This window comes from Neomonachus schauinslandi, chromosome 10 (genome assembly GCF_002201575.2).
Source record: "Neomonachus schauinslandi chromosome 10, ASM220157v2, whole genome shotgun sequence".
In the NCBI taxonomy this organism is placed as follows: domain Eukaryota; kingdom Metazoa; phylum Chordata; class Mammalia; order Carnivora; family Phocidae; genus Neomonachus; species Neomonachus schauinslandi.
In genome coordinates, this window is record NC_058412.1 from 110,404,078 (window position 1) to 110,408,852 (window position 4,775).

Genomic DNA, 4,775 nt, shown 5'->3' on the forward strand with positions numbered 1-4,775 from the left:
AAGGAAGGAAGGAAGGAAGGAAGGAAGGAAGGAAGGAAGGAAGGAAGAAAGAAAGAAAGAAAGAAAGAAAGAAAGAAAGAAAGAAAGAAAGAAAGAAAGAGAAAGAAAGAAAGAAAGAAAGAAAGAAAGAAAGAAAGAAAGAAAGAAAGAAAGAAAACTAATAATGGCAATAAAGAGACATAAATTAATTCAAATATACAAAGAGAGAGGTGAAGTATGTCTTTTAAAGGCAGTTAAGGGGCACCTGGGTGACTCAGTCAGTTAAGTGTCTGCCTTCAGCTTGGGTCATGATCCCAGGGTCCTGGGATTGAGCCCCACATCAGACTCCCTGTTCAGTGGGGAGCCTGCTTCTCCCTCTCCCTCGGCCCCTCCCTCTGCCCACTTGGGCTCGCTCTCTCGCTCTCACTCTCAAATAAATAAATAAAATCTTTAAAAAATAAAGGCAATGAAAAGGCTAACTTTGGCTGGAGGGAAAGTTGGGGAGGGGAGAAGAGCAGAGGGCAGGGATAAAATACTCTCCCCATGCTGGGTTTTGTGACTATAAGGGAATCTGTCTGTCGATGGGCCAATATCCCCAACTAGATTTTTTTTTTTTTTATAATCACAGTCTATAAAAAGTGTTTCTAAAGTCCCCTCCAAATATCTGGACTCCTCGCCACAGTCTGAAGGCTGCATACTTTCTGGCTCTGCTCAGATCTCACCTCCCACTGCCATCCCCCCTTTATTCCCGGCTCCAGCCATAATGTCCCCACGCTGTTTCTCACACCACCGAGCATACTCCCACCTCAAGGCCTTTGCACCATCTGGTCCCCTCCACAGGGAAGCGTTCCCGGGGACTATCTAGGGAGGCCCCTTACCCCCGCCACCCAGCTCCACTGTCGCCCCTGACCTTCCGCGTCCCTGCTCTAGCCCGTGAGCTCTGCAAGTGCAGAGTGAGCCTGTGCCCTCCGTGACTGGGTCCTTGGCACTGGGATGTGGACGCGAGGCTATCGGGTGCTTCTCTGTGTTTACTCCCACTGACCAGTTAATGAGAGGGACTCGTGAGGAAACCATGGGGCACAGAGGTGAGGTCATGCGCTCAAGGTCACGGGGCGGTGTCAGGCTGCCCCCGGCAACCTGGTCCTCCCATGTATGAGTTGGGTATCAGTTGGGTGGCACGGAGCCCTCCCTTTGGGAGGGAGCCAGGAGCCAAAGAGCCTTTGTGCAGCGTTGAATGAACAAAGCCCTCTGGCGAGGGAGAGCACTACAGGAAACAACCTGCTCCTTACACAGGTGTCTAAGAAGCTGTGATTGTTCAGCATCATGTTAGGTCAATACACTTCTCATCAACGGTTCACCAAACACTTTTTTTGAAAACAAGAAAAGAGAATAGACACAAAGGTATTTGGGAAAGGAAACACACACTGTGGGGTCCAGGCAGGGCCCCCTTCTGCTCTCACCCACCTCAAGCCAAATGGTTAATTAATCACTCAAAAACCTGCATGTGAAAATATCACTTCCTTAGGGAGCGGGTCACCACCAGGATCAGGCAGGAGGACACTTTCTGGGGGGCAGGAAATGTTCTATAACTTGATCTGGGTGCTGCTTACATGAATGTATGCAGGTGAAAGATGCTGTGAGCTCGACCCCAAAACCTGTGCATTTTGTGAGAAGTAAATGATACCTCAGTGTAAAGATACATATTATTTTACTTCTGAATTGCACTCAGGGCGAACTCTCTAACCTCCTTTCCCTGCACCTCTGAGCTTAGTCAGCTCTACATTTTTTTTTTTTTTTTTTTAAGAGAGAGAGAGCAAACGGGAGCGGGAGAGGGGGTATGCAGAGGGAGAGGAAGAGACAGGTTCTTAGACAGGCTCCACACCCAGTGCGGAGCCCAATGTGTAGCTCGATCTCACAACCCATGATTGTCACACCTTCCAGCTCAGAAGACAAGGGGGGTGTTCTGACAGCCCACTCTCCCCAGCCTGGGTGGTCCTGGGCCCTTTCCTCAGGGAAGTCTAGCCTCACTCCCGTCCTCCTCTCTTCTGCCTGCACCCTGCTGGCACGTTCCCTCCAGCACCCAGCACTGGACACCCCCTCTGCCCACCACTCCCTGACATGTGCCCACCCACTCTCCTCAGCCACCAGAGACCTCGGACTCTGGTCTCCTCCATGCTCCGCTGCCTGCCCTGCCCTGTCATTCAGCATGTGCCTCAGCTCTTCTCATCACTGTCCCCTTGCTTTTCTGACACTCTCCTTGAGTGACTTCACCTATTCACCCATCTCTGAGTCTCAGGAGAGAACATGTCTCCCTTGTCTCTGACTGTTGCCAAGTGTTCCCCTGGTCCCTTCAACTCAGCATGCTTAAAATCCGGTTTATCATCTTTTTTTAAAGATTTTATTTATTTATTTGAGAGAGAGAGAGAGCACAAGCAGGGGGAGTGGCAGGCAGAGGGAGAGGGAGAAGCAGGCTTCCCGCTGAGCAGGGAGCCCGATGTGGGGCTCAATCCCAGGACCCCGGGATCATGATCTGAGCCGAAGGCAGACGCTTAACCGACTGAGGCGCCCTGGTTTATTATCTTTATTCCACCATATGTTGGCCTTTCCTGTGTTCGCCATCTCTGCTAATGGCATCACCTCCAGCCAGGCGGAAGACCTGAGGGGGTTTCCAATGCCCTCCCTCCTGAAACCTCCCAAGAATCCTGTGGTCCAGGGGCACCTGGGTGGCTCAGTTGGTTAGGCAGTTAAGCTTAAGTCTGCTCAGGTCATGATCCCATACTGGCTTCCTGCTCAGCGGGGAGCCTGCTTCTGCCTCTGCCTCTGCCTTCCACTCCCGCTGCTTGTGCGCGCTCTCTCTGTGTCAAATAAATAAATAAAACCTTAAAAAAAAAAAAGAATCCTGTGGTCCTAGAAGACAGGTACTGTCATTCTCCCCATCTTACAGATGAGGACACAGAGGCACGGAGAGGTTCGGGCTTTGCCCAAGAACACACAATGACACCGGGAGGATTTGAAACCAGAAGCCTCCCCTCATCTCCATTAGAATGTCCACTACCCTCTGTAGGGCGGTCACGTGAGGAGCCAATCCCTTCCTGGCCAAGACACTTACCTTTCTCCAGCAGCTCTAGATATGTCACCTCCCTGTCAGACCCGCTGCTGGGGCTCAGGGCCCCTCCTGACCTGAGTGCACCCACATCCTCTGCGGCTGCCTCCCTCCCAGCCTTGTCCCAGGACACCCCTCCTCCTCCCAGCATGCAACACCCCTGCACCTCTCCTCTGCCCTCCCCACCTTCTCCTGGAAAACTCCCACTTCACTTTTCTCTTTCTTTGTAAAGCTAAAATGTAGGATTATGGACTGTTTGTACCTATTTTTTTTATATACTTACAAGCATTTTTTATTTTTTATTTTTTTTAAAGATTTTATTTACTTATTTATTTGAGAGAGCGAGAATGAGAGAGAGAGACAGAGCACATGAGAGGGGGCAGGGTCAGAGGGAGAAGCAGCCTCCCTGCTGAGCAGGGAGCCCGATGCGGGACTCGATCCCAGGACTCGATCCCAGGACTCCAGGATCATGACCCGAGCCGAAGGCAGTCGCTTAACCAACTGAGCCACCCAGGCGCCCCTATAAGCATTTTTAAAATAAATGCAATATTTAAAATATTTAAGAAGAAAATGTTTCCTAGCCTCCCCTCTGCCATTCAGTAGGGGGGGCAGGGGAGGGGTATGTGTGTGTCCCACAGTGCTTGAACTCCTAGGGCACAGTCACCAAGCACGAGCACAGCATGGTCATGCCCCTGGCTCTCCCAGAAGGGGCCCTCTTTCATTTACTTTGGATCTGAAGTGCTACACTCAGTGTGGGGTGCCCACAGAGCACAGTTTCCATGTCAGGGCACCCGGGTCACTGCATTTGGGCCTGTCGTTAGTGTCTGGCCCCTCCTATGTAAAGTCACAAAGCCACAGGGCTTCATGACAACTGAATCAAATCTGACAGAGGGCTGGGTAACCCATGAAGCTCTGTACCAAGGCTGATTCTTACCGTGCCTGGCAGTGCTTGATGAAATGTCAGCTGGTGAAAGTGGGAGCACACTCGGCATGTGCACCCCCCATGTCCCCTCGGGAGCACCTGTGCGGAAGGTCGGTGCCACTCTGGCTAACAGGCTTGGGGCTGCAGGGCCCCCAGCTCGGTGGCTCTCCCTTGATCCCCACCCCAGCAGCCCGCAAGCGCCCCCAGGCAGGCCCCGGAGGCGGGGGCCAGGGGCACATGGACACTTTTAAGACCTCCCAGGAGAGGCACGGACAACCCCCCCTAAAAACCACAGACCCAGGGGCACCTGGATGGCATAGTTGGTGGAGTGTCCAACTCTTGGTTTCGGCTCAGGTTGTGATCTCAGGGTCGGGAGATCGAGCCCCGCGTCCAGCTCCGCACTCAGCGCGGAGTCTGCTTAGGACTGTTTCTCTCCTTCTCCATCTGCCCCTGCCCCCTGCGCTCTTTTGCTGGGAAAGGAAAGGAGAAAGGAAAGGAAAGGAAAGGAGAAAGGAAAGGAAAGGAGAAAGGAAAGGAAAGGAAAGGAAAGGAAAGGAAAGGAAAGGGAAGGGAAGGGAAGGGAAGGAAAAAGGAAAGGAAAGGAAAGGAAAGAAGAAAGGAAAGGAAAGGAAAGGAAAGGAGAAAGGAAAGGAAAGGAAAGGAGAAAGGAAAGGAAAGGAGAAAGGAAAGGAAAGAAAAGGAAAGGAGAAAGGAAAGGAAAGGAGAAAGGAAAGGAAAGGAAAGGAAAAAGGAAAGGAAAGGAAAGGAAAG

General features: G+C 51.6%; 1 protein-coding gene across 1 annotated transcript in view; it reads right to left on the reverse strand.

The window, feature by feature from the left end:
• Nucleotides 1-4,775, reverse strand: part of EFCAB8 (EF-hand calcium binding domain 8) — a 58,988-nt gene that overhangs the window by 48,538 nt on the left and 5,675 nt on the right. The gene's annotated exons all lie outside the window — the stretch shown is intronic.